Genomic DNA, 23,467 nt, shown 5'->3' with positions numbered 1-23,467 from the left:
GACCATCCTCGTTGTGCTGAGAGGGGACCCAGAGGACCCGTGATGCAGTCTTTTGTTGCCTGCGGTTGCAGGGGGAAGATTCCGTCGACCCACGGGAGATTTCTTCAGAGCTCCTGGTGCAAGAAGGAGGCAGGCTACCCCCAGAGCATGCACCACCTGGAAACAGTCGAGAAAGCCGGCACGATGAAGCAATACAAGGTTGCTAGTATTAATCTGGCTACTTTGTTACGGTTTTTCAGGCGTCCTGAGCAGTCAGCGGTCGATCCTTTGGCAGAAGGTGAAGAGGGAGTTGCAGAGGAACTCTGGTGAGCTCTTGCATTCGTTATCTGAAGAATTCCCCAAAGCAGAGACCCTAAATAGCCAGAAAAGGAGGGTTGGCTACCTAGGAAGGAGGATTGGCTACCAAAAGAGGTAATAGCCTATCAGAAGGAGCCTCTGATGTCACCTGCTGGCATTGGCCACTCAGAGCAGTCCAGTGTGCCACAGACACCTCTGTTTCCAAGATGGCAGAGGTCTGGGACACACTGGAGGAACTTTGGGCACCTCCCCTGGGAGGTGCAGGTCAGGGGAGTGGTCACTCCCCTTTCCTTTGTCCAGTTTCACGCCAGAGCAGGGCTGGGAGATCCCTAAACCGGTGTAGACTGGCTTATGCAGAGATGGGCACCATCTGTGCCCATCAAAGCATTTCCAGAGGCTGGGGGAGGCTGCTCCCCCCCAGCCTTCACACCTATTTCCAAAGGGAGAGGGTGTCACAACCTCTCTCAGAGGAAATCCTTTGTTCTGCCTTCCTGGGCCAGGGCTGCCTGGACTCCAGGGGGCAGAAACCTGTCTGAGGGGTTGGCAGCAGCAGCAGCTGCAGTGCAAACCCTGAAAAGGCAGTTTGGCAGTACCCGGGTTCTTTGCTAGAGACCCGGGGGATCATGGAATTTCCCCCCCAATTCCATTGGGGTGACAATTCCATGATCTTAGACATGTTACATGGCCATGTTCGGAGTTACCATTGTGACGCTGTACATAGGTAGTGACCTATGTACAGTGCACGCGTGTAATGGTGTCCCCGCACTCACAAGGTCCGGGGAATTTGCCCTGAACGATGTGGGTGCACCTTGGCTAGTGCCAGGGTGCCCACACACTAAGTAACTTTGCACCCAACCTTCACCAGGTGAAGGTTAGACATATAGGTGACTTATAAGTTACTTGAGTGCGGTGGTAAATGGCTGTGAAATAACGTGGATGTTATTTCACTCAGGCTGCACTGGCAGGCCTGTGTAAGAATTGTCAGAGCTCCCTATGGGTGGCAAAAGAAATGCTGCAGCCCATAGGGATCTCCTGGAACCCCAATACCCTGGGTAACTCAGTACCATATACTAGGGAATTATATGGGTGTACCAGTATGCCAATGTGAATTGCCAAATTTAGTCACTAGCCTGTTAGTGACAAATTTGGAAAGCAGAGAGAGCATAACCACTGAGGTTCTGGTTAGCAGAGCTGCAGTGAGACAGTTAGGCATCAAACAGGGAACACATATAGGCCACAAACATATGAGCCCTGGGGTCCTGGCTAGCAGGGTCCAGTGACACATAAGAAACATACTGACAACATAGGGTTTTCACTATGAGCCCTGGGCCCTGGTTAGCAGGATCCCAGTGTGACAGTGAAAACACCCTGACATATACTCACAAACAGGCAATAAGTGGGGGTAACAAGGCTAGAAAGAGGCTACTTTCTCACAGTAAGCAACTCAGTTGTGGAGGAAATCCGTTGGTAACCGTAACTGGTCAATATGGAAAGAGAGAGCCTCTTCAGTCCCTATGTTGCACAGTGGTGCATGTCCTGAGTGGTCAAGGAGGATAAAGGTGTAGCAAAAGTTTTACTACACCTTAATCTTCCTCCTCCTGAAACAACATCACTTCAGAATTTAGGCCCTCATTACAACCCCAGCGGTCAGTGATAAAGTGGCGGTAATACCGCCAACAGGCTTGTGGTAAGTACCGCCAAATATGACCATGGTGGTGAGAACTCAGATATACAGTCACTTTACCACATCATCCGCCAGGGCGGAAACAACAGCCACCATTGCAGTAGTCGCCTACAGCCAGGTGGAAGTCAATGTTCCGCCCACCATTTTAAGACCCTGCAAGGCGCCACCTTTTCCGGGGCGGTACCAATGACATCAAAAGCCTGGCGGAAACACTGCACAGAAGGGAAAGGACTCACCTTTGGAGACACAGGGAAGAACCACGCAGCCATGGAGCCCGAGCTGCAAATATTTCCTCTGATTTTCTACATCCTGCTCCACCACGAACAACAACGACGACTAAGACAAGCACGGTGAGTACAGCCACCTAGCACACAGTGGAGGGGGGGAGGAAAAAGAGAGTGACACACACTCGCAACACACACACTCCCACCCCTAAGACCATACACACATACAGCTGCAGCAATAAAACATATTTACCCTGTACCCTGAGGAATAATGCAAGGTGTGTGTTCCGCTAGGTGTGGTGGTGATGCTAGAAGTGGATGAGGATGTAGTGCATGCCTGTGTGTGTGTAAACTGAACTGGGAGGGAGGGAGGTAGAGGAGGAGGAGGAGGGGGACACAGTGGTAATTGCCGATGTTGGTATGTCTGCAACTGGTTGGTGTTTGTGTGAGTGCCTGTGGGACGATGTGTGGTGCTTGTGTTTGACTGTGCCACTCTTGTGTGTTGTTTTGTGTGCATGCTCATCTGCCTGTGTGCTTGGGATAGGTTGGGGTTGAGGAGAATAGGATTGGGAAGAGGAAGTTGGAGGGGGGTGGGTGGAAACAGGAATGATGGCTGCCATCAGAGAGGAGGCCAGAGACTGGATTGATCTCTGTTGGGCCTGCAAGCCAGTGTGAATGCCCTCCAGGAATGTATTACTCTGTTGCATCTGGGCTACCAGCCCCTGGATGGTATTCACAATGGTTGACTGCCCTACAGAGATGGATTGCAGGAGGTCAATAGCCTCCTCACTCAGGGCAGCAGGGCTCACTGGGTCAGGGCCTGAGGTGCCTGGGGCTTAGGAGATGCCCACCCTCCTGGGTGAGCAGGCATGGGCAACTCACTGAGGGGCTGCTGGGAGGGTGGTGCTGGTACGGGTGGTGGCGGCTGTACCTGTAGCTGGGGTGGGCACAGAGGTGTCTGCCACCACCAGCGAGCTTCCATCGGAGGAGGTATCTGTGTCTGAACTGTCCCCTCCAGTCTCCGCCGTGGTGCTCCCTTCGCCCTCCATCCGTCTGGTGCCCTCACCGTCGGTGGACTCTGCCTCATGGGTCCTGTGGGAAGCAGCTCCCTCCGTCGCCGGTGCCTCTGCTCCTCCACCAGATGAGGCTAATGCACATAAGGACAGGGTGACAAAACAAAAAAGGTGGGGAGAGACAAAGGATACACTGGGTCAATAGCTGCACCAACACCCTCACACACAGGGAACAGCCCTACGCACTGTGCTTTGCACTACCAGTTATAATGCTAGCCACCAGGGCATGGGGAGGGGCACACACCACCAAATGCAGCACACCTGGGACCCACCCAGCCCTGACCAGTTGTGGATGCCTACGAGCTATGGAGCAGGATTATCACTTCAGAACCCTGACCAACATGGGACCTACTCTGCAATGTCAGGCCTGGCCTAGGGGCGCCCACTGACACACATCCCCCACCTGGATACCACCTACCATGCGTATGTTGTAATGATGGGCACTGTACTCACCCCCTTGTGGCTGCTGTGATGCCCTCAAGCGCCCATCCAGCTCCGGATAGGCCACTGCCAGTATGAGGTCCATCAGGGGGGTCAGGGTTCGACGGGCACCCCTTCCTCATTGGGAGGCCAGCCGGGCCTCTGCTGTCTTCCGTGCCCAGTGTCTCAGGTCCTCCCACCTTTTCCTACAGTGGGTGCTCCGCCTGCCATAGACCCCGAGGGTCCGCACGTCCTTGGCAATGGCATGCCATGTACCCTTCTTTTAATGGGCGCTGACCTGCAGAGGCAATACACACAGGAAATAGTATCAGTCACACCGTCCTACCTGTTACACATATGGCCCACCATACCCCTTCACATCACCATTTACACACACATGGCCCAGCACACACGCTGTATGCCACCCAAGGGACATCAACCCACCCCCATACATGAGTCCTTCACACACACCATCCCATGCATTCATGCCACATGCATCGTGCCCACAGTGTATTCACCTGTTGGTCTGGAGGCCCATACAGCAGTCCGTACTGGGGTAGGACCCCATCCACCAGTCGCTCCAACTCCGCCGAGGTGAAGGCAGGGGTCCTTTCCCCAGTCACATGGGCCATGGTAAGTTCCAGACACAGGTCACAGCAGCACATGCAGTGTAGGTCCTTTCCTGTTGAAGGTTAGGAAGCAAGTGAGTGATCAGATAGAAAATGGCAGTCACGTCCACGGCGGTGCATACCGTCACCACCGGTGTAGATCACCATTGGCCACTGTACCACATAGGGCCCAATGTTAACCAATGAGGAGTTGCATGACGGTTCCTGACCGCCTACTGCAACAGCGCACAACGTCAGAGGAACTACCTCACTTCCACCTGTCCATCGACACAGGACAGGTGGATGCCATTTCGGGGGGGGTAGGGCCTGGATAATGACTGCGTCACAGTTAAAACTTGAACATACAGGGCAATCCCACGTAACCATTACAAATTAACATCATGCATTGTACTGTTGTGGCTCCAATGTTCGGTTTGTGACTGGCTCCTCACTCTTTTGTACCTCAGACTGCAACCGCTGCGGATGAATAGAAGATGGAGACATACCCCCGTGTACAGACCCCTGGTGGACTTGGCAACAATGGAGGACAGGCACATTATCCTCACTAAGACCTGACAGGGTCACAACCACAGAACTGTGTGCCCAACTGGAGCCTGGCCTCAGATCTACTATCCGTCACTCCACTGGGATCCCCCCTCTTGTGAAAGTCCTATCTGTGCTCCATTTCTTGGCAACTGGTTCTTTCCAAGTGACAGTGGGCTTGGCAGCAGGAATGTCACAGCCAATGTTCTCAATAGTACTGACCAGAGTGTTGTCTGCCCTGATTAAACACATGTGCAGCTGCATTGTTTTCCCCCAAGTGGATGATTTGGCCACAGTGAAGGCTGACTTGCATGCAATGGGACATACCCCCAACATACTTGTTGGGACTCATATTGCATTTGTCCGCCCCCGGCAAAATGAACAGGTTTTCAGAAATCGTAAGTTTCCACTCCATGAATGTCCAGATGGTGTGCTTGGCGGACCAGTACATCTCCCATGTCAATGCTAAGTATCCTGGGTCTGTTCATGATGCCTTTATCCTGAGGAATAGCAGCATCCGAAATGTGATGGCCCAACTACAGAGGTACCAGGTGTGGCTAATAGGTGAGGCCTGGTTCCCACCGAGTATATGTTGGTGTATGGGTATGGTGTGGGCCATATAGGATAGTGTGCTGCTAAATGTTGTCCCTCAATATTTGCAGGTGTCTCTGGTTACCCAAACCTATCATGGCTGCTGACCCCTGTGAGGAATGCCAGGACAAAGGCAGAAGAACGTTACAATGAGGCACATGGGTGAATAAGAAGGATAATCGAACGAACCTTGTGGAAAATTGTAGTTAATCAATGAAGGTTTTTTGCTGAAATCTGAAATGCTGTTGGAAATACTTTATATTATTTTGCATATGCTATTGCTTGACTGAGGCTGAAGGAATATTCCCACTTAACTGCTTTGGATTCAGAAGATTCTGCACAGAAACCGGTTAGGCTGGGACCGTTGACTGTATCATGTCATTTTGTGACATCCGATTCATATTCTGCTGACTTTGGGAAACTATTTGTGCCTCATTTTGGAATCTATTTAGATGAAATCTACTATCTTGTTTGCAATGACCAACTTTCCCCCAGACATGGCAAGGGTAATTTCTTATCAATGTATTATTATTATTTGGATTATGCATGTTGTTAGTAAAGCCGCCACCTCTGCAATGAGGAACACCATTTCCATTGTGCACAATTTGAGCGCAATATGCATGGACTGATTCCCCAAGATTTTTGTGGTTTTAATAATCTTTTACCAATTTCCTTACTTCTGGTGAAAATTTGTTTTCAAATGCTCAATACCCTTACTATATTTTTCCACAACAACTGGAAAAGGCTTATTTTAAGGGGCTTCTCTGTGTGGTTCTTCTACTGGCTACTGTACCATGATCGCACGCAGAGTCCACAAATCTCGAGGAAAAACAATTGAAAATAAAGCATCCAAATCTGTCTGAAGCACTTTTGAAATGGTTGCAATCCATTCTGTATTCCACTTAACGGGTTCTTCTCTGAGCTTTGGAAAATTCTTTTAACTTTGTAAAGATCACACCTTTACCAAGGTACATACACTACTACTCCTTCATTCTACTTCTCTTGGTGGTAAGTTTTTTTCAACAACCACTTGACATTCAGAATTAGGGCTTGGCGGAGCTCACAGAGTTCCACTCCGTCGAATTCTGCTGAGTTGATTTAAAACTCAGTGGAATTCCACGGAGGTGGAGTTCCCTGAGCGGTGGAGGGCCACTACTGCCTGCCCCGGTGGCACCTTGTCCTGAATGCATCTGATCTCGGAAGTGCTAAGCAGCAGTGTCGGGTCTGGCTAACCAGTTGCTTAGCACTTCCGAGATCTGGTGCATTCAGGATAGCATTGTAGGCAGCGAAAACTGCCATTTCAGGACTCTTGTGTACGGGCCTGCCCCGTGTGGATATTTTGCTTTCCTTCTCTTATCTTATGACCGAGCTTACAAAACTTCTCTGGAATGCACTTCTTAGTTTAAAGAAGACCTTTGTTATTATTATTACTTCACCACGAGGTTCCTGAAAGACGGAATTAGTAGGTTGGAAGCACACGTTTAAAAGTAGTCGCAGCAATGAAAGCAAAATATATCAAAGTACTTCTCAGTTGCAATGTAGACAGCAAATACATGTGATTATTTTATAGCATAACTTCAAAGCAAAGCATAAGAGTCAAAATTGCATCACCGTAGGGCCTATCACTCCGCTTCATCTTTCCAAGGTCTGCAAGTTGATGACTCCGGTTCAACTGTGAGAAAGAGATTTTCCACCCAAACGGGAGAAAGGCAACTGATGTCCGTTCCTGTCTGAAGTCAAGATCTTTCTCCTCTAGCTGCTGCCCAGGACCATCGTTCAAGCTCAGTGTGGGAACTAAATGAACTTGGAGAGTGGCCAATTCTCCAAACTTCACTTGTTCCCAGACTGGATGAGAGGTAAACACAAAATCTACACTCTCTTATCAGCTAGGGTTTGGTGTGAAAAACACAGCTTGGTCAACCATGTGGAAAAACACAGCTTGGAAAAACACAGCTTATCTTCAATGTCTCAACTGCAATGTCTAACTCCACGTTAAAGCCAATAGGTAGCTAACCTAAATACCAAATGTAATGTCTAATGCCAGGTTAAAGCCAATAGGCAGCTAAACTGAATAAAGAATGTAATGGCTAATGCCATGTTAAAGCTAATAGGCAGCTAAACTGAATACAACATGTACTGGTGAACATTGAGCAACTAATATGCGCAGTGGTGAAACACAAAGTCATTGGTCAAGCACAATTAATATCATAACACTCCACCCTATGACCAATGAATTTTTGTTTGCATACCTCTTATTTCAAACAAAAACAAAAAAACAAAAACATCAACAACAAAAAAATCATTATGAGCAAATCAGATTTGAATGATAAAAGCAATCACTGTAAAGCAATGGAAGTGGATTAACATATTGATCTCATAACCTTTCAAATCAGACACATCTACAATGAAAAGACTGAAACTTATATACTCTGAATGGGATAATAGTGTCTCTAAAACAGCAAGTTGATGTAGCATGAGTTCTAATCATGTAAAGGTACACGGTCCACCTGAAAGGTTTGCTGGAATGTAAGTGAAAGTCAGAGTTCCACATGAAAAAACACAGACAGTTAACTGGTAAGGTTGCTTAGTTCCAGTGGAAGAATGTAATCAAACAAGTTGACAAACTTTATATTGATCCCATGTAGAACTTGAAGTGAAGACGCCAGTTGCGCAAAATGGATCCATGGGGTTTGTACTTTAATCCATCAGGTTCAGGTTGGGGATGTGGTCCCTCCCCTGACCCCACACGCACACACCTGAAGGGAGGCCACACAGCACACTCATGGTCAGTGGCGAGTCGTGGTAGGATCTGCAAAAGAAAAAAGTATGACTTTTCCTGCAAATAACATTTGTCATCTGGAATGTGCCCTTCCTCTTCCTTTCCTTGTTTTATAATCAGCAGGACGTTATTGGGGCCCTTTGTTATGATTTCTGCAGGTTCTGGAGGGTCATTTGGGGATTCAACACAAACCTTAGCACTGAGGTTTTTATCTGCTGCCCCACAGCTTCCCTTTCCTTGCACTGTCAGAAGGGCTGGGGCAGAATCCTTCTTTACCAAACCTCCATTCACTGCACTTTTGACAAGTTGGGCAATTCTGTCTCCAATATGTATGGATGAATCAGATTCTCTTCTAGTTATCAGAATCATTTTGATTTCTCCTTGGTAATCTGCAGCAATCACTCTCCCTGAAACCTGATCAATTTGCCATATCTGTCCTGGTACCTTTCCTCTCCCCAACTGATCTTTGACTGTTTGTGGGACAGATTGCTGTTGTGCGTGCTGACAAATAGGACATTGCAAAATCACAGTTTTTATCAAATCTAGGGGAATGTGCATCTCTCTAATCTCTGCCCACCTGTAAGTGGCTTTTTCTCCCAGATGTCCACATTTCTGGTGCACCCACTTAGCCATCCCCACTAAGTCAGAATTCTGGGTGGACACTTCAGACCCTGAATTGTTCTCTTTAACATCTGCAAGGGAATTGAACCAGTTATGTACAAGCCATGTGGAAAACCAAACGGTTAAACCATTGGCAGTGAACCAAGAATCAGTGTAAAAATGACACATCTCAAGCAGCTCTTGCTTTAAAGTCTGACACACATTGTACAACTCTGTTCCTTCTCCTGTGGTAGACAACAACTTTTCAGTCAATGAATCATTAGTCAAACCAACATGCTTTTTATCCTCAGGGGACACGAATTCAAATGGTGCACTCAATTTCACTGGTGACTCTTTTACCTGTGGTACTCCCTGCACCCTCTCCTCACCCTGAAAAGGGAATTGTGACACCTGTTCATGTAGGGCTGCAGTGACTCTAGCCCTGTCTTGCATGTACCAGATCCAGTGTATGATACTAGCCTCCTGTGCCTTTCTTAAACTGTGAGATTTAGGAGAACTCATCACCCACTGCATGCTTGATATTTCAGGTTTCAGAATTACATTATCATTTAATGTCATTTGCTCAGTATTCAGTAGAGCCCAATAACAAGTCAAAAGCTTAATCCAAAGTTCCAGGGGCACTCTTGTCCTCCACTGTTCCTGATTTACATGTAAATCAGTGTTTCCCTCTTGCACTGCGCAGAAACCTAAAGTCTGAATTATTTCATTTGCCAAATCAAAAGTGTGCAGCTGCTCATGTTTTTTCCTAGTTACTTTGTACCAAAGTGTTAAGATGTCACTCAGATTAGGGCTATACTGTTTCCAAAAATCAAACAAGCTCATGAAACTCGGTGTCTCTTGCTTAGTGCAAATAGTAAGAAACTCTAAAATCTTTTGTTTTACTTGTGACAACATCTGTCTTTTTTCTGGGTTCCACTGAATTCCCAGTAACTGCACATTTTGCAACAGTACTTCTGCCTTGTCTGAATTAATTTTAAACATCGTACTTTGCAAAAGCGGTCTGAAAATAACATTCTCAACTCTGTTCTCAGTGTAATCTGTTAAGGAATGCACTTCAACCGCCAAAAACTGTGGCCTGCTCTGTGCTATGCTCTGCTCACACTGAGGCTCAGACTGGCCCACACCTGTTTTAACCTCCTCATTACTGGAGTGGGAAAAGCCAGGTTCTTCTAAAACAGAAATTTTGATAGATTTCAGCATTATCTTGCATTAATGAGTTCTGGCTAATTTGTTCACGTAAATTCTTATTTTCATGTTCTGACTGCCTACATCTCTCCTGCATTTTTCTGTAAGCAGACAAAAGTATCCAAACCCTTCTGTCAAGAACAAAAGGAACATCATTTCTTTCAAAAGGCACATTTTCTAAATATGCTTTATCAAAGCACTCATCCCAAGGCTCACAAAGTCCTGATAAACAAGAAAACATGTTTCTCACAGCACCATAAGGCAGTTTAACTTCACATGCATTTTCAAACATGGTCTGCCGTGCTTTTTTAATTCTCTAAACAACAAAAAACAATTACACTTTTAAATAGTGCACTTCCAATCTCCAACTCCGACTCCCAGACTGCCGATTAACGCCAAAATGTTTTGCTTTCCTTCTCTTATCTTATGACCGAGCTTACAAAACGTATCTGGAATGCACTTCTTAGTTTAAAGAAGACATTTATTATTATTATTACTTCACCACGAGGATCCTGAAAGACGAAATTAGTAGGTTGGAAGCACACATTTAAAAGTAGTTGCAGCAATGAAAGCAAAATATATCAAAATACTTCTCAGTTGCAATGTACACAGAAAATACAAGTGATTATATTATAGCATAACTTGAAAGCAAAGCATAAAAGTCAAAATTGCATCACCGTAGGGCCTATCACTCCACTTTATCTTTCTAAGGTCTGCAAGTAGATGACTCCGGTTCAACTGTGAGAAAGAGATTTTCCACCCAAACGGGAGACAGGCAACTGATGTCTGTTCCTATCTAAAGTCAAGATATTTCTCCTCTGCTGCCCAGGGCCATCGTTCAAGCTCAGTGTGGGAACCAAATGAACTTGGAGAGTGGCCAATTCTCCAAACTTCACTCGTTTCCAGACTGGATTGAGAGGTAAACATAAAATCTACACTCTCTTATCAGCTAGAGTTTGATGTGAAAAGCACAGCTTGGTCAACCATGTGGAAAAACACAGCTCATCTGCAATGTCTCAACTGCAATGTCTAACTCCACGTTAAAGCCAATAGGCAGCTAACCTAAATACCAAATGTAATGTCTAATGCCAGGTTAAGGCCAATAGGCAGCTAAACTGAATACAGAATGTAATGGCTAATGCCATGATAAGGCCAATAGGCAGCTAAACTGAATACAACATGTACTGGTGAACATTGAGCAACTAATATGCGCAGTGGTGAAACACAAAGTCATTGGTCAAACACAATTAATAGCATAACAATAGACTACACGCAGGTGCACAAGAAGCCTGTACAGGCCGGTGCATAAGTGGCCTAAAACTGCAGTTTTCTCTACCTACGGCCCTGGCCCGAATTCAGGCTAGGACCGTAGGCAGTGAAAGCTGCCATTTCAGGCCTCTTGTGCAGAAAATAAAATAAAAACAAGGACTTACCTAAAGCCTCCCAGGGGGTCCTCGTTCCCGGTGGCCTGCCTCTCTGTCTCCCTGTGCCCCCTGCTCCTGGCTTCTGAAACAGGGAGGCCAGGATCCAGAGCCACGCCGGCTGCAGCTCCGTGCCAGCCGAGAGTGTGCACTGCAACCCAGTTATGGACCACACAGTGCAAGTGCAGACTGTCTGCACTTGTGCTATGTAGCCCATAACTAGACTACGGTGTGCACGTGGTGAGCTCCGCAAGCGCAGACAGTCGGTGCTTGCGCTGTGTGGCCCATAAGTGGGCTGCAGTGCGCCCGCGGTGAGCTCTGTTCTGCTGGCGAGTCTAGTGGAGTTTTTGGTCAAACTCTGAGCTCCAAACGATGAACAGAGTGCCAAAAACTCCATTAGCTCTGCAAGCAGGGCTCAGCAATCACCCCTATTCGGATTTCTTCACATTTTCCTTTGTTTTACTATTTCACCTCAGAATTATCAGGGCGTTTTGTCCACTCTTTTTGATTCTTCATTGGGTCCTCCCATTTATAATCACCTCTAATAATTCTATAAGACTTTCTTGTCATGGAATTAATTTACAGACTACCCTCACTTATATGATTCATGACTTATAGTCTGTTTTAAGTCCACTCTTCATTGTCTAGTCAATTTCTGAAGTTCTTCAAATGCGCAATTAGCACTTCCTCCCACTATCTTTCTGGCTTCTGCATCATATGCTAGTCCCTCCAGCCTTTTGAAGTTGATAACTCTTACCTCTCCAAGGGCAAATCATATGCAGGCGTGCCACCTGATGCAACGGAATTATAGAAGTACTTTGGCATTACATTCCAGAGCCGGAACTTAATGTCTCTTAACTCTTTTTTTTAAACATTTTTTGTTATACTGTCAGAGAATGCACTTTAATGTCATCTGATTGTTTGGCTCTAGATGGATAATACCGCCCCATCGGTCTTAGTCATAATCAGGGTCACTGGAATTATGCGTTTGCGCAGTAGTGGTGATTTTCGCATAATTACAGATTTGCCGTATTTGCCACATAAATCATCATCTGCTTCATATTCTGCAGAGTTTAACAAAAAAAGTTGTTTCTAGCTCAAATGGTTGAAATGTTACAAACAATGCAATGACTGTAGGAGGCTGGCTTGGCTTATAGTGGGTACCTTGTGGTACTTACACCCTGTGCCAGGTGCAGTTATCCCTTATTAGTAGAATAGAGGTGTTTCTAGCAGCTTAGGCTGATAGAAGGTAGTTATGGCAAAGCAGCTTAGGCTGAACTAGGAGACATGCAAAGCTCCTACTATAACACTTATATCATATAGCACACTATCATAAGAAAACACAATACTCAGAGTTACTAAAAATAAAGGTACTTTATTTTTATGACAATATGCCACAAGTATCTCAGTGAGTACCCTCAGTTAAAGGGTAAGTAATATACACAAGTTATATGTACACAAACCCAAAACAGGTAAGTAATAGTAAGAAAAGTAATGCAAACAGTGTAGAATTACAATAGGATGCAATAGGTGAACATAGGTCTAGGGGCAACACAAACCATATACTCCAAAAGTGGAATGCGAATCACGAATGGACCTCAGACCTATGGGAGCTTGTAGAGGGTCGCTGGGACTGTAAGAAAACAGTCAGGGTGTCCAAGATACCCCACCCCAAGACCCTGAAAAGTAGGAGTAAAGTTCCCCTACTACACCAATAGGACACAATAGTTGTGATAGGGGGATTCTGCAAGAACCACAAACACCAGCAAAGCACTGAAGACAGATTCCTGGGCCTGAGGACCTGCAAGGCAAGGGGACCAAGTCCAAGAGTCGCAATAGTTTCCAGGGGGGGCAGGAGCCCAGGAAACCCCGGATGAAGGTGCAAGAAGGCTGCCTCTGGGTGGAAGAAGCCGAGGATTCTGCAACAACGAAAAGGGCTAGGATCTTTTCCATTGGATGGAAGATGACCCACGGTCTGCTGGATGTTGCAGAAGTGTTTCCACGCAGAAAAACCGGAAACAAGCCTTGCTAGCTGCAAGGGTCGTAGTACAGGTTTTTGGGTGCTGCTGGGGACCAGGAAGGACCAGGATGTCGCCCCTTGGAGGAGGAGACAGAGGGGGCACTCAGCAATTCAGAGAGCCCCACAGAAGCAGGCAGCACCCGTAGAAGTACTGGAGCAGGCACTTAGAAGATTTGTGAACCAGAGTCACAAAGGAGGGTCCCACGATGTCGGAGTCCAACTCAGAGGGTTGAGCACTGCAGGACGGAGTGCTGGGGACCCAGGCTAGGCTGTGCACAAAGGAATCCTTGGAGAAATGCACAGAAGCCGGAGCAGCTGCAAATCACGCAGCACACAGGTTTGCAGTCTAGCGTGGGGAGGCAAAGAGTTACCTCCACCAAACTTGGACTGAAGGATCACTGGACTGTGGGGGTCACTTGGATATAGCTCCTGTGTTCCAGGGACCACGTTCGTTGAGATAAGAGGGGGCCCAGGGGACTGGTGATGCAGAAGTTTGGTGCCTGCGTTAGCAGAGGGAAGACTCCGTCAACCCACGGGAGATTTCTTCGGGATTCCCAGTGCAGGGTGAAGTCAGACAGCCCTCAGAGCATACACCACCAGGAAGCAGTCGAGAAAGCCGGCAGGATTAGGCGCTACCATGTTGCTGGTAGTCGTCTTGCTACTTTGTTGCGGTTTTACAGGTGTCCTGGAGCAGTCAGCGGTCGTTCCTTGGCAGAAGTCGAAGAGGGAAGTGCAGAGGAACACCTCTGAATCCAAGATGGCAGAGGTCTTGGACACACTGGAGGAGCTCTGGGCACCTCCCCTGGGAGGTACTGGTCAGGGAAGTGGTCACTCCCCTTTCCTTTGTCCAGTTTCACGCCAGAGCAGAGCTGGGGGATCCCTGAACCAGTGTAGACTGGCTTATGCAGAGTTGGGCACCATCTGTGCCCATAAAAGCATTTCCAGAGGCTGGGGTAGGCTACTCCTCCACAGCTCTTCACACCTATTTCCAAAGGGAGAGGGTGTAACACCCGCTCTCAGAGGAAATCCTTTGTTCTGTCTTCCTGGGACGGGGCTGCTCAGACCCCAGGAGGGCAGAATCCTGTCTGACGGGTTGGCAGCAGCAGCAGCTGTAGTGGAAACCCCGGAAAGACAGTTTGGCAGTACCCAGGTTCTGTGCTAGAGATCGGAGGAGGTATCTGTGTCTGAACTGTCCCCTCCAGTCTCCGCCGTGGTGCTCCCTTCGCCCTCCATCCCACTGGTGCCCTCACCGTCGGTGGACTCTGCCTCATGGGTCCTGTGGGAAGCAGCTCCCTCCGTCGCCGGTGCCTCTGCTCCTCCACCAGATGAGGCTAATGCACATAAGGACAGGGTGACAAAACAAAAAAGGTGGGGAGAGACAAAGGATACACTGGGTCAATAGCTGCACCAACACCCTCACACACAGGGAACAGCCCTACGCACTGTGCTTTGCACTACCAGTTATAATGCTAGCCACCAGGGCATGGGGAGGGGCACACACCACCAAATGCAGCACACCTGGGACCCACCCAGCCCTGACCAGTTGTGGATGCCTACAAGCTATGGAGCAGGATTATCACTTCAGAACCCTGACCAACATGGGACCTACTCTGCAATGTCAGGCCTGGCCTAGGGGCGCCCACTGACACACATCCCCCACCTGGATACCACCTACCATGCGTATGTTGTAATGATGGGCACTGTACTCACCCCCTTGTGGCTGCTGTGATGCCCTCAAGCGCCCATCCAGCTCCGGATAGGCCACTGCCAGTATGAGGTCCATCAGGGGGGTCAGGGTTCGACGGGCACCCCTTCCTCATTGGGAGGCCAGCCGGGCCTCTGCTGTCTTCTGTGCCCAGTGTCTCAGGTCCTCCCACCTTTTCCTACAGTGGGTGCTCCGCCTGCCATAGACCCCCAGGGTCCGCACGTCCTTGGCAGTGGCATGCCATATACCCTTCTTTTAATGGGTGCTGACCTGCAGAGGCAATACACACAGGAAATAGTATCAGTCACACCGTCCTACCTGTTACACATATGGCCCACCATACCCCTTCACATCACCATTTACACACACATGGCCCAGCACACACGCTGTATGCCACCCAAGGGACATCAACCCACCCCCATACATGAGTCCTTCACACACACCATCCCATGCATTCATGCCACATGCATCGTGCCCACAGTGTATTCACCTGTTGGTCTGGAGGCCCATACAGCAGTCCGTACTGGGGTAGGACCCCATCGACCAGTCGCTCCAACTCCGCCGAGGTGAAGGCAGGGGTCCTTTCCCCAGTCACATGGGCCATGGTAAGTTCCAGACACAGGTCACAGCAGCACATGCAGTGTAGGTCCTTTCCTGTTGAAGGTTAGGAAGCAAGTGAGTGATCAGATAGAAAATGGCAGTCACGTCCACGGCGGTGCATACCGTCACCACCGGTGTAGATCACCATTGGCCACTGTACCACATAGGGCCCAATGTTAACCAATGAGGAGTTGCATGACGGTTCCTGACCGCCTACTGCAACAGCGCACAACGTCAGAGGAACTACCTCACTTCCACCTGTCCATCGACACAGGACAGGTGGATACCATTTCGGGGGGGGGTAGGCCCTGGATAATTACTGCGTCACAGTTAAAACTTGAACATACAGGGCAATCCCACGTAACCATTACAAATTAACATCATGCATTGTACTGTTGTGGCTCCAATGTTCGGTTTGTGACTGGCTCCTCACTCTTTTGTACCTCAGACTGCAACCGCTGCGGATGAATAGGAGATGGAGACATACCCCCGTGTACAGACCCCTGGTGGACTTGGCAACAATGGAGGACAGGCACATTATCCTCACCTATAGACCTGACAGGGTCACAACCACAGAACTGTGTGCCCAACTGGAGCCTGGCCTCAGATCTACTATCCGTCACTCCACTGGGATCCCCCCTCTTGTGAAAGTCCTATCTGTGCTCCATTTCTTGGCAACTGGTTCTTTCCAAGTGACAGTGGGCTTGGCAGCAGGAATGTCACAACCAATGTTCTCAATAGTACTGACCAGAGTGTTGTCTGCCCTAATTAAACACATGTGCAGCTGCATTGTTTTCCCCCAAGTGGAGGATTTGGCCACAGTGAAGGCTGACTTGCATGCAATGGGACATACCCCCAACATACTTGTTGGGACTCATATTGCATTTGTCCGCCCCCGGCAAAATGAACAGGTTTTCAGAAATCGTAAGTTTCCACTCCATGAATGTCCAGATGGTGTGCTTGGCGGACCAGTACATCTCCCATGTCAATGCTAAGTATCCTGGGTCTGTTCATGATGCCTTTATCCTGAGGAATAGCAGCATCCGAAATGTGATGGCCCAACTACAGAGGTACCAGGTGTGGCTAATAGGTGAGGCCTGGTTCCCACCGAGTATATGTTGGTGTATGGGTATGGTGTGGGCCATATAGGATAGTGTGCTGCTAAATGTTGTCCCTCAATATTTGCAGGTGTCTCTGGTTACCCAAACCTATCATGGCTGCTGACCCCTGTGAGGAATGCCAGGACAAAGGCAGAAGAACGTTACAATGAGGCACATGGGTGAATAAGAAGGATAATCGAACGAACCTTGTGGAAAATTGTAGTTAATCAATGAAGGTTTTTTGCTGAAATCTGAAATGCTGTTGGAAATACTTTATATTATTTTGCATATGCTATTGCTTGACTGAGGCTGAAGGAATATTCCCACTTAACTGCTTTGGATTCAGAAGATTCTGCACAGAAACCGGTTAGGCTGGGACCGTTGACTGTATCATGTCATTTTGTGACATCCGATTCATATTCTGCTGACTTTGGGAAACTATTTGTGCCTCATTTTGGAATCTATTTAGATGAAATCTACTATCTTGTTTGCAATGACCACCTTTCCCCCCAGACATGGCAACGGTAATTTCTTATCAATGTATTATTATTATTTTGATTATGCATGTTGTTAGTAAAGCCGCCACCTCTGCAATGAGGAACACCATTTCCATTGTGCACAATTTGAGCGCAATATGCATGGACTGATTCCCCAAGATTTTTGTGGTTTTAATAATCTTTTACCAATTTCCTTACTTCTGGGGAAAATTTGTTTTCAAATGCTCAATACCCTTATTATATTTTTCCACAACAACTGGAAAAGGCTTATTTTAAGGGGCTTCTCTGTGTGGTTCTTCTACTGGCTACTGTACCATGATCGCACGCAGAGTCCACAAATCTCGAGGAAAAACAATTGAAAATAAAGCATCCAAATCTGTCTGAAGCACTTTTGAAATGCTTGCAATCCATTCTGTATTCCACTTAACGGGTTCTTCTCTGAGCTTTGGAAAATTCTTTTAACTTTGTAAAGATCACACCTTTACCAAGGTACATACACTACTACTCCTTCATTCTACTTCTCTTGGTGGTAAGTTTTTTTCAACAACCACTTGACATTCAGAATTAGGGCTTGGCGGAGCTCACAGAGTTCCACTCCGTCGAATTCTGCTGAGTTGATTTAAAACTCAGTGGAATTCCACGGAGGTGGAGTTCCCTGAGCGGCGGAGGGCCACTACTGCCTGCCCCGGTGGCACCTTGTCCTGAATGCATCTGATCTCGGAAGTGCTAAGCAGCAGTGTCGGGTCTGGCTAACCAGTTGCTTAGCACTTCCGAGATCTGGTGCATTCAGGATAGCATTGTAGGCAGCGAAAACTGCCATTTCAGGACTCTTGTGTACGGGCCTGCCCCGTGTGGATATTTTGCTTTCCTTCTCTTATCTTATGACCGAGCTTACAAAACTTCTCTGGAATGCACTTCTTAGTTTAAAGAAGACCTTTGTTATTATTATTACTTCACCACGAGGTTCCTGAAAGACGGAATTAGTAGGTTGGAAGCACACGTTTAAAAGTAGTCGCAGCAATGAAAGCAAAATATATCAAAGTACTTCTCAGTTGCAATGTAGACAGCAAATACATGTGATTATTTTATAGCATAACTTCAAAGCAAAGCATAAAAGTCAAAATTGCATCACCGTAGGGCCTATCACTCCGCTTCATCTTTCCAAGGTCTGCAAGTTGATGACTCCGGTTCAACTGTGAGAAAGAGATTTTCCACCCAAACGGGAGAAAGGCAACTGATGTCCGTTCCTGTCTGAAGTCAAGATCTTTCTCCTCTAGCTGCTGCCCAGGACCATCGTTCAAGCTCAGTGTGGGAACTAAATGAACTTGGAGAGTGGCCAATTCTCCAAACTTCACTCGTTCCCAGACTGGATGAGAGGTAAACACAAAATCTACACTCTCTTATCAGCTAGGGTTTGGTGTGAAAAACACAGCTTGGTCAACCATGTGGAAAAACACAGCTTGGAAAAACACAGCTTATCTTCAATGTCTCAACTGCAATGTCTAACTCCACGTTAAAGCCAATAGTTAGCTAACCTAAATACCAAATGTAATGTCTAATGCCAGGTTAAAGCCAATAGGCAGCTAAACTGAATAAAGAATGTAATGGCTAATGCCATGTTGAAGCTAATAGGCAGCTAAACTGAATACAACATGTACTGGTGAACATTGAGCAACTAATATGCGCAGTGGTGAAACATAAAGTCATTGGTCAAGCACAATTAATATCATAACACTCCACCCTATGACCAATGAATTTTTGTTTGCATACCTCTTATTTCAAACAAAAACAAAAAAACAAAAACATCAACAACAAAAAAATCATTATGAGCAAATCAGATTTGAATGATAAAAGCAATCACTGTAAAGCAATGGAAGTGGATTAACATATTGATCTCATAACCTTTCAAATCAGACACATCTACAATGAAAAGACTGAAACTTATATACTCTGAATGGGATAATAGTGTCTCTAAAACAGCAAGTTGATGTAGCATGAGTTCTAATCATGTAAAGGTACACGGTCCACCTGAAAGGTTTGCTGGAATGTAAGTGAAAGTCAGAGTTCCACATGAAAAAACACAGACAGTTAACTGGTAAGGTTGCTTAGTTCCAGTGGAAGAATGTAATCAAAGAAGTTGACAAACTTTATATTGATCCCATGTAGAACTTGAAGTGAAGACGCCAGTTGCGCAAAATGGATCCATGGGGTTTGTACTTTAATCCATCAGGTTCAGGTTGGGGGTGTGGTCCCTCCCCCGACCCCACACGCACACACCTGAAGGGAGGCCACACAGCACACTCATGGTCAGTGGCGAGTCGTGGTAGGATCTGCAAAAGAAAAAAGTATGACTTTTCCTGCAAATAACATTTGTCATCTGGAATGTGCCCTTCCTCTTCCTTTCCTTGTTTTATAATCAGCAGGACGTTATTGGGGCCCTTTGTTATGATTTCTGCAGGTTCTGGAGGGTCATTTGGGGATTCAACACAAACCTTAGCACTGAGGTTTTTATCTGCTGCCCCACAGCTTCCCTTTCCTTGCACTGTCAGAAGGGCTGGGGCAGAATCCTTCTTTACCAAACCTCCATTCACTGCACTTTTGACAAGTTGGGCAATTCTGTCTCCAATATGTATGGATGAATCAGATTCTCTTCTAGTTATCAGAATCATTTTGATTTCTCCTTGGTAATCTGCAGCAATCACTCTCCCTGAAACCTGATCAATTTGCCATATCTGTCCTAGTAACTTTCCTCTCCCCAACTGATCTTTGACTGTTTGTGGGACAGATTGCTGTTGTGCGTGCTGACAAATAGGACATTGTAAAATCACAGTTTTTATCAAATCTAGGGGAATGTGCATCTCTCTAATCTCTGCCCACCTGTAAGTGGCTTTTTCTCCCAGATGTCCACATTTCTGGTGCACCCACTTAGCCATCCCCACTAAGTCAGAATTCTGGGTGGACACTTCAGACCCTGAATTGTTCTCTTTAACATCTGCAAGGGAATTGAACCAGTTATGTACAAGCCATGTGGAAAACCAAACGGTTAAACCATTGGCAGTGAACCAAGAATCAGTGTAAAAATGACACATCTCAAGCAGCTCTTGCCTTAAAGTCTGACACACATTGTACAACTCTGTTCCTTCTCCTGTGGTAGACAACAACTTTTCAGTCAATGAATCATTAGTCAAACCAACATGCTTTTTATCCTCAGGGGACACGAATTCAAATGGTGCACTCAATTTCACTGGTGACTCTTTTACCTGTGGTACTCCCTGCACCCTCTCCTCACCCTGAAAAGGGAATTGTGACACCTGTTCATGTAGGGCTGCAGTGACTCTAGCCCTGTCTTGCATGTACCAGATCCAGTGTATGATACTAGCCTCCTGTGCCTGTCTTAAACTGTGAGATTTAGGAGAACTCATCACCCACTGCATGCTTGATATTTCAGGTTTCAGAATTACATTATCATTTAATGTCATTTGCTCAGTATTCAGTAGAGCCCAATAACAAGTCAAAAGCTTAATCCAAAGTTCCAGGGGCACTCTTGTCCTCCACTGTTCCTGATTTACATGTAAATCAGTGTTTCCCTCTTGCACTGCGCAGAAACCTAAAGTCTGAATTATTTCATTTGCCAAATCAAAAGCGTGCAGCTGCTCATGTTTTTTCCTAGTTACTTTGTACCAAAGTGTTAAGATGTCACTCAGATTAGGGCTATACTGTTTCCAAAAATCAAACAAGCTCATGAAACTCGGTGTCTCTTGCTTAGTGCAAATAGTAAGAAACTCTAAAATCTTTTGTTTTACTTGTGACAACATCTGTCTTTTTTCTGGGTTCCACTGAATTCCCAGTAACTGCACATTTTGCAACAGTACTTCTGCCTTGTCTGAATTAATTTTAAACATCGTACTTTGCAAAAGCGGTCTGAAAATAACATTCTCAACTCTGTTCTCAGTGTAATCTGTTAAGGAATGCACTTCAACCGCCAAAAACTGTGGCCTGCTCTGTGCTATGCTCTGCTCACACTGAGGCTCAGACTGGCCCACACCTGTTTTAACCTCCTCATTACTGGAGTGGGAAAAGCCAGGTTCTTCTAAAACAGAAATTTTGATAGATTTCAGCATTATCCTGCATTAATGAGTTCTGGCTAATTTGTTCACGTAAATTCTTATTTTCATGTTCTGACTGCCTACATCTCTCCTGCATTTTTCTGTAAGCAGACAAAAGTATCCAAACCCTTCTGTCAAGAACAAAAGGAACATCATTTCTTTCAAAAGGCACATTTTCTAAATATGCTTTATCAAAGCACTCATCCCAAGGCTCACAAAGTCCTGATAAACAAGAAAACATGTTTCTCACAGCACCATAAGGCAGTTTAACTTCACATGCATTTTCAAACATGGTCTGCCGTGCTTTTTTAATTCTCTAAACAACAAAAAACAATTACACTTTTAAATAGTGCACTTCCAATCTCCAACTTCGACTCCCAGACTGCCGATTAACGCCAAAATGTTTTGCTTTCCTTCTCTTATCTTATGACCGAGCTTACAAAACGTATCTGGAATGCACTTCTTAGTTTAAAGAAGACATTTATTATTATTATTACTTCACCACGAGGATCCTGAAAGACGAAATTAATAGGTTGGAAGCACACATTTAAAAGTAGTCGCAGCAATGAAAGCAAAATATATCAAAATACTTCTCAGTTGCAATGTACACAGAAAATACAAGTGATTATATTATAGCATAACTTGAAAGCAAAGCATAAAAGTCAAAATTGCATCACCGTAGGGCCTATCACTCCACTTTATCTTTCTAAGGTCTGCAAGTAGATGACTCCGGTTCAACTGTGAGAAAGAGATTTTCCACCCAAACGGGAGACAGGCAACTGATGTCTGTTCCTATCTAAAGTCAAGATCTTTCTCCTCTGCTGCCCAGGGCCATCGTTCAAGCTCAGTGTGGGAACCAAATGAACTTGGAGAGTGGCCAATTCTCCAAACTTCACTCGTTTCCAGACTGGATTGAGAGGTAAACATAAAATCTACACTCTCTTATCAGCTAGAGTTTGATGTGAAAAGCACAGCTTGGTCAACCATGTGGAAAAACACAGCTCATCTGCAATGTCTCAACTGCAATGTCTAACTCCACGTTAAAGCCAATAGGCAGCTAACCTAAATACCAAATGTAATGTCTAATGCCAGGTTAAGGCCAATAGGCAGCTAAACTGAATACAGAATGTAATGGCTAATGCCATGATAAGGCCAATAGGCAGCTAAACTGAATACAACATGTACTGGTGAACATTGAGCAACTAATATGCGCAGTGGTGAAACACAAAGTCATTGGTCAAACACAATTAATAGCATAACAATAGACTACACGCAGGTGCACAAGAAGCCTGTACAGGCCGGTGCATAAGTGGCCTAAAACTGCAGTTTTCTCTACCTACGGCCCTGGCCCGAATTCAGGCAAGGACCGTAGGCAGTGGAAGCTGCCATTTCAGGCCTCTTGTGCAGAAAATAAAATAAAAACAAGGACTTACCTAAAGCCTCCCAGGGGGTCCTCGTTCCCGGTGGCCTGGCTCTCTGTCTCCCTGTGCCCCCTGCTCCTGGCTTCTGAAACAGGGAGGCCAGGATCCAGAGCCACGCCGGCTGCAGCTCCGTGCCAGCCGAGAGTGTGCACTGCAACCCAGTTATGGACCACACAGTGCAAGTGCAGACTGTCTGCACTTGTGCTATGTAGCCCATAACTAGACTACGGTGTGCACGTGGTGAGCTCCGCAAGCGCAGACAGTCGGTGCTTGCGCTGTGTGGCCCATAAGTGGGCTGCAGTGCGCCCGCGGTGAGCTCTGTTCTGCTGGCGAGTCTAGTGGAGTTTTTGGTCAAACTCTGAGCTCCAAACGATGCACAGAGTGCCAAAAACTCCATTAGCTCTGCAAGCAGGGCTCAGCAATCACCCCTATTCGGATTTCTTCACATTTTCCTTTGTTTTACTATTTCACCTCAGAATTATCAGGGCGTTTTGTCCACTCTTTTTGATTCTTCATTGGGTCCTCCCATTTATAATCACCTCTAATAATTCTATAAGACTTTCTTGTCATGG

The sequence above is a fragment of the Pleurodeles waltl genome, chromosome 9 (assembly GCF_031143425.1).
Source record: "Pleurodeles waltl isolate 20211129_DDA chromosome 9, aPleWal1.hap1.20221129, whole genome shotgun sequence".
Taxonomy (NCBI): domain Eukaryota; kingdom Metazoa; phylum Chordata; class Amphibia; order Caudata; family Salamandridae; genus Pleurodeles; species Pleurodeles waltl.
Note: the sequence above shows the minus strand (reverse complement) of the source record.